Here is a 7,802-nt window from a genome sequence, read left to right as displayed (position 1 = left end):
AATGCAAATTAGGGTTTTATGACTCTGCTGTAGAAACACCTTTTAAGTCAGGTTTTGTTACCCTGTCCTAACTTTTCACCACTATGACTTACAAACATGATTTTACCTCCACACAACAGGTCATAAATTCCCCTTTATCTGCATACCACACATGCCTCAGGTAAGTATGATATTGGAAAAAATGATATGATATTTTTCTGTGACCCTATTCAGCTTGAATTTGTCATGAACATATACCCCTGTCTCTGCAGTCGGCATGTCTGAGGCCTCCAAGACAAGTGTTAGATTTCATTGTCTTGAAAGAGATATTTTCAAAGGGTTTCACGTTCAAAACCTGCCTTAAATGATACAAGGTGCTATCCACCAGCCCCCTCTGGGTAGTTTAACATAAACAAAACACATTGATTTAAACAGCTCCTCTGAGCCGTGTTACACTATTTCTAGGAATTAATTCACAAACACATATTTGCAGATTTATATGCCTAAAAATTAGCTTGCACATGACAGGTAGCCTTAAGGCTGATTACTAACCACACAATCTCTGGCTTCTACTGTAAAACTGTGAGAGGTGGTGGATATAAGCTTTACAATCTAAATGTCACGAATGCTGGGTTTTGGAGATTCGGAACAGGACCCTTAGGCCAGTGGCGGATCCAGGGGGGGGGGGGGGGGGGCGATCGGGGCGATCGCCCCCCCCTAGCAGGGGCTTGCTGCCGGCGGCTCCACACTATGTGCAGGTCCGTTCGGCAGTGACAGGCAGGGACAGTGTGCTGCCCAGCTGCCCCTCAAGGGGGGGGGGGTACTGTTACGAGCCGCGGCTCCACTGCTGGCCACCGCGGCTTGCTTCTTGGTGCCTCTGGCATCCCGGTCGTCATGGTCACTTCCTCCCTCTACGTACCAGTTGCCTAGGCAGCAACAGGGATGCTTAGTTCCCCCCTGCCACTGCGCACGTCCTGCTGTCTAACAGCCGGGCGCGTGCGTACAGGGGTGTGTGAGCGCAGCCTCCTATGGCTGCTAAGGAAAGGGGCTGCTGGACACTCTGCTGGATGATAGGTTCTCCTCACTATTTAAGGCAGTGAGTAGTGAGCCTCACTGCCAATTATAGCTTCCTGTTGCTGTGGCTTCCTGCTCCCTTCTCCTGCTCCTGCTCTTGGGTATTTGGATTGATTCTTTGTGTATGACCCCTGGCTTGCTTACTGGACTTCGTTGGATTGCCTGTGACCCTGACCTCTGCCTGTTTTCTGGATAAGTTGCTTTCTGCCGGCCCTGACACTTGCCTGGACTTCATTTTGCTACCTGCTATTGCCCCTCTGACCTCGGCCTGTTTACTGGACTCCGCTACAACCTACTATCTGGCCCTCATCAGCGCTGCAGTGACATCATAAACTTGTACTACTCTGAGTTAAAGACCTGGGGACATCTGAGTACCTGTGAGCGCGTCCAGCTCTACGGGAAAGGCGGCTGCTATAGGTGAAGACCTCTTCTGCTTGTTCTACAAGTTCATGGTATTTTCTGTCAGCCGTAACATGGAGAAAGAGAAGGGTGGGTTCCATACATAAGGCCCAGTCCGGTTCTTCTGGCCTGCCAGTCTCTAAACAGAATGATCAGGAGTTGCATCTGTGAGGTGCCTGTTAAAATGCAGCTAGAATATGCAAACAGTCTCTCAACCTGGGAAGAAGGCCAGATGGCTCCTGAGAGACTCAGCTGGGTTGAGCAATGATATGTTGAGTGTGTGTTTGGACACAAGGTCCAACACTTGAGAGAGGTTGTCGCTAAAATGTATTAGCTAGTAGCCAGATGGCTATGATTTTGTTTATGTTTTGTTTGCAAGCTGGTGAATAAACTAGCTGTGGCTTTTAACCTAAAATCTCTGGACTTGTGTGGTTTACTGCTGCTGTTCGTCGCCATCTTCCCCAGGAGATGGTACCTATTCCCCTGATGGTGTCGCAATATAATATAAATATATATATATATATATACATAACATAGAAAATTTACAGTTATTTATAAGGAATAAATCATAACTGCAGTGTAAATATGTTATATTAAATGAATTCATTGCTAAGTTTAGCTAAAGTGTAAAATGTGAAGACAGAAAGTCTGTTGTATGTGTGTATTTGATGGCTCTGCACATCCCGGTGTGAGAAGATAATGTTATGCATGTCTAGTTGCTATCTAATAACGATTGTTCAAAGCACAATGTGATTTAATAGCCAAAAGTAGCAGAATAACAAGTCAGAATAAAATAAGTACACCTGTTACTTTTAGCAGGCGCCCTGGATCCAGTGTACAGTCATTCAGGTCTGAAGGCTGTGGTTAAGTAGACTGAACACTGGTCCTAGAGCCCCCACTTATATACAGTTAGTGATACAGTGAAAACAATACAGATGATGTGGCTTGCTTCCATAGGTTCAGGCTTCAGGAAGGTCGAGTATAATGCAGGTCATTGGCCAGTTAAAACGATGCCATCCAGGGGTGGGCTTAGCTTCTCCAGAAGATGCATACTTAATTTTCTCTCCAAGAACTGGTTCAAACTGGTCTATTAGCATTACACAGACAATATCATTCTCATCATTTATTCCCTATCATCCAAAGCTAGCATACGCAATGTGCGAACCTTTCGGCGAATGAACCGGACGTCTGTGGATAAATAGGGGATTAGAATGATACCAAACATGACATCTTTCCTGTGACCTGAACCTTTAATCTCACTAATGTGCATATAACATAATATTTCACCACAAACTCTGCTACATTTCAGCAGAAATAACTATGTGTTGCAACTATTTTTAATATGAACTAATTACAAGTGTGTGTGAAATCACACCAGGGTTGTGAATGACAGGTACGGGTGGTATCCGGAAACAGCTAAAATCACATATCTTTGGAAAAGGTATGTCACATCGTCAGAATTTCATCATGTTTGGTATCAAAAGATGGACAGAGTCATAGGGGATTTATTAATAATAAAATTGGGTCTGTGTGAAGGCTCCACAGAAAAGTTAGGTCACCTAGTAGAATTGGTTAGTAAATCAGGCAACATGCAAATGGTGATTGAAAAAAGTGTCAAAAGCCACAACCCCCTGGGGATAAAAAGAGGTGTGGAAGTGTCTTTAAAAAAACTGAGACCAGTTTTAGCAAGTCATCAGACTTTTTTGGGAAATCAATTCACATTGATAAGCTGTCCATCTTCCTAGCCAATTTCCCATGGCACAGATTATGCAACTCAAGTAAGTGCTATTCTGAATGTAACCCCTTTTATTTTAAACTATTTTGCTTGTATGTGTTATACTTTTCCACAGAGAATATCACCGACTGGTATTAGCGCTACTAACCTGAGAGGCGCGGAATCTAACACACCACCGGTGTTCACTCGGGACCCCCGCAAGGAGGTTTGGGCTTGGCTGTGTGCGATGTGCAGGTCGCGGTTCTCCCAGGAAGTCACCAGGGCAGCGAATAGGGTAGTCAGATAGGCCGAGTCGAAACCAAGGAAGCGAGGTACCACGGAGAGTAGGCAAGAGTAGTCAGGGACGGTCCAAAGGTCAATACCAGTGCGGGCAGCGAAGTACAAGGGAGATCCGGAAGAGAGGTCAAACAAGCCAAGGAGTCTATACACAGGAGTTCAAGAACAGGAATGCAAACTAAATGCTGGAGCAGGGTAGAACCAATACTCTGGCACTAGACATGTGTCAGAGGCTGCTTTAAATACTCTAAGGTGCCTCCTGATTGGGTTAGGGAGATTTAGGCGGTTTAGACATGCTGGCTGCAGACAGGTGAGTAGAGATAGAGTTCTGCTGCTAGGCAACAGGACGTGGATTGCGGAGAGAAGGTGCCCATCTCCGGCGCCTGTGGAGAGCGCGGAGATGGCACCTGACCGTATGTCAATCTATTAATTATTTATTCATTATTATGTTTTATATATGTATGCCCTGTACTTTTGCATATTAAATCTATAATTTAATATGTAGCGTCCTTGATACTCTAACAAATCCATTAGCCTGTTAAGAAGAATATAGCTCGACCAAGTTAACCCTTTGAATGCCAGTGTGTGATTTTTTTAATACATTTGATTAACAAGCTGTGCGTGCTTGTATTTACCTTTGTGTAACAGTCTGGAGGTGTGAAGAGTTAACCCTTTGCTTGCTGGTGTGGGTATTGCTAGTCTGTGGAAAGCTAGAAGCCTTGTATATTGGTGTCCTATTGCCTGTATTCAATAGGTGGTGGCAAGCCTGAAGTGTGTGAGGTGTGAGTGCTGTTTGGGGGGATTCAGTAGGTCTATAATCTGTGTGATAGGTAAAGAGAAACTGCGGGATGGAAACACGTGACCTCATACAGCAAATCACCTTAAAGTCACGGCAACTGGGAGCATGTTCGTGACAAATTGGTGGCATAGCGGTGAGATTATGTAATTTCTTAGAGTATTAAGTGCATGGTTTAAGCAATTAACCCTTGCACTTATAAACTGATTGTAACCTTGCGAGGAATACAATAGTTTTACAAAGTCAAAACTCAGGGTTTATTATTATTTTTGAAGACATACGTGCAAAGCAGTTCCCTTACCTTCTCTCTGGTTTTTCTTTTCTATCTTTTATTGTGCAATGTAACTGAGGAGATGGCTACAGCATATAAACGTATGACAAAGGAAGCGCTGATTTCATAATGTGAGGATGGAGGAATTCCCACTAGTGGCAAAAGCAAGGAGCAATTGATTGAAGCTCTCGTGCAGAGAGATTAGCACCAAATCGTAGATGTGTCCCAGGAAGGGCACAGCCAGGAATCAGAAGCGGACCTGACTTGCTCAAAACAGTGGACTGTTAATTTCGGATGACTCTAATAGTTTATGTGTGGACACTGCTATGGACGTTTATTTTCAAACTGCCCTAAAGTTTTTGGGCCCAGTGGACACTACCACCAAAATGCAGCTTATATAGAAGTACCAGCAGAAGGAAGCTGCTGACCGTCAGGAGAGGCACGCTGCTATGGAGGCAGCAGAGCGCAAGGTAGAGTGCCAGGCAGAAAGAGAAGCTGCAGAGCAAGAGGCAGAGAGGAGATAGCAGCTGGAGCTTGCCAAGCTCCAACGCCAGCCAGAAGCCAGAGAGGCTGGTATCAGCAGACCCCTTCCAGAGAATTTCCCTGTATTGGAAACAGATGGCTCTGTGGATGCTTTTTTGCAAGGATTTGAAAAGACATGCCGACAGTATGGACTGCACAAAGATCAGTGGGTGAAGAATTTAACCCCTGGTTTCTGAGGGAAAGCATGAGAGGCCTTTGCAGATCTTCCACCTGAGATGGACGGAGATTATGATTCAATCAAAAGTGCCCCGTTGCAGCATTTTAATAATACGACGGAGGCGCATAGGCAGAAAATCGGAGATTTAAAACGCTCTGACACTTATTCAGGACTTGTGGCCCAACTGTCTGCTTCTTTAAAACAGTGGATTGGAGGGTTAAAGATCATTACCTTTGATGCTCTGAAAGATTTAATGATCCAGGTGCAGTTTCTCAGTTTGTGCCCAGCTGATGTAAAGGAATGGGTAGTGGATCGGGACCCTGAATCATCTGTGGAAGCAGCTAGACTGACTGACAAATATACTGTCACTCAGGTACCTGCAGCTAAAAGGGGGACTTTTGTGCCAGGGCAGTCTGCCAGGAAAGGGGGACGGCTAGGAGGATCAACGCCACAACATCATCACACACTGTTTTTTCATCTTTTGGGAGGGTTGGGGTAAAGCCTGTTTTGGGAGACACCCGCCGATGTTTTGTGTGCAACCAGAGCGGGCACATCAGTACCACCTGTCTAGAAAAGAAGAACACTTCACCCTCCTCTGGAGGGGTACCTTCCCTACAATCTTCTCCAGCTGGCCTGTGTGTTGCTGGACCACAAGGGGGCCGGAAGGACACCCTGCAAACAGTCACTGTGGGTGACAAAGTAACTGTGGGGTTAAGAGACACTGGTGCGGATGTTACAGTAGTGCGTTCAGAACTGGTAGGGTTAGAGGACTTCATTCCGGAAAAGTGTATTTCTGTGGGTGGAATTCACTGTACTGTGCCTGTGGCCAAGGTTTGACTGGGGTGCTGGAAGATGTAGGGGTATCAGATAATATGATAATATGCCTACAAATGTGTTACTGTCTCTAATGATGATGTTAGTGCCACACCTGTCACTATTTTACAATCAGTTGAGAATACCAACGTTTTTTTCCAGGTACCAGGAGGTGACAGGGAAAGGGTATCTTCTATTGTACCTGAAGTGAGTAAGGATGATAATGCCAAAAGTAGTATTTCATTAGAATCTACACATGTTCTTCCACTGACCTCTTGTCATGAGGTAGGGGAAAATGACAGTGTTACTGCAAATATTGGCATTGATTCTGGTGTAGATATTATGCTTGCTAGAAATGGGACAGATGACAATGTGATTAATTCTGTTGTGTTAGAGAAAGACAATGTTTCTACCCAGGTAATATGCTCAGAAGATAGGGTACAGGTTAAATGGGAGGGAGGGCAGAATGAAACTGTGTGTTCTGTGCCTGAAACAGCCGTACCCAGGGGTGTTGAGAAGGTGGGGGAGACACATAGTCCTGACCAACAGGACATAGTGAGTGACAGCAATCATTACATTGCTCCTGGGACCTGTAGTTTGAATGTTTACCACTCAGATCTACATCGGAGCTCTGACCATTCACCTGAGTTTTCTATAGAGACACAGGGTTCAGTTGCTAGCCCACACTCACTTAGTCATCTAACGGCTTAGAGAAGGTAGATGAGGGGCCCACACTCCCTGTTGTACTACACCCCAATATAGATGAGTCCAAGGGGGAGGTAATGTCCTGTCCAGTAGCTTCCCGAATAAGAATTAACTAGTGTGTCCCACTGACAGGGAATTTTGTAACTGGGAAGCAGGGCAGAGTTGAAGTAGGTATTCTGGTGTGCCAGAATTAAGGGGTTCCCACTTACAAGAGTTTTCATTCATTGGAGGGAGGCGTTCTCTCAGGCAGCACCCACAAAGAGACACAGCCTGTGAAAGGTACAGAGAGTTTAGGTAAGGATGCAGAGGTTAACCCACAGCTATTGAAGGACCAGAAGTCCCAACTGAAGGTATTTAACCCCTTCTTAACCCTACTCACCAGAGAACCTATTGAGACCCAGCTAACAGCTATTCCAGATGAACCAGGGGGAATCTGTTGGAGTTTACCTGGTCAATGACCTGTCAGTCAATCCCCATGCCATCTCTTATAAAGGGGACGTAGAGAACTTACACTTATTAATAAGGGATAAATCATAACTGCAGTGTAAATATGTTATATCAAATTAATCCATTGATAAGTTTAGCTAAAGTGTAAAATGTGAAGACAGAGAGTCTGTTGTATGTGTATTTGATGGTTCTGCACATCCCAGTGTGAGAAGATAACCATGTCACCTGTAGCAGCCTCAAAGGGCTCTTGCTGTGAGATATATCCTAACACAAGTTAGTTTTTAGACACCTGAATAGACTTTGTGGAGCTGGTCACAGCTGGACATCCTTGCAGCCCAAGGGAGCATTTTGAAGGCCTATACATGTATATAGAAATATGAGCTTCAAAGAAAAATGTCTTCATAATTCATATTTTGGGAAATCCGAGTGGCACTCCATACTGAGGAGCAGAAATCACATCAGGGTTGTGAATGACAGGTATGTGTGGTATTCGCGAACAGCTAAAATCACATATCTTTAAAAGTCATAAGGGATTTATTAATAATAAAATTGGGTCTGTGTGAAGGCTCCACAGAAAATTTAGGTCACATAGTAGAATTGGTTAGTA

Source organism: Mixophyes fleayi, chromosome 9 (genome assembly GCF_038048845.1).
Source record: "Mixophyes fleayi isolate aMixFle1 chromosome 9, aMixFle1.hap1, whole genome shotgun sequence".
Taxonomy (NCBI): Eukaryota; Metazoa; Chordata; class Amphibia; order Anura; family Limnodynastidae; genus Mixophyes; species Mixophyes fleayi.
This window is presented reverse-complemented; position numbering follows the sequence as displayed.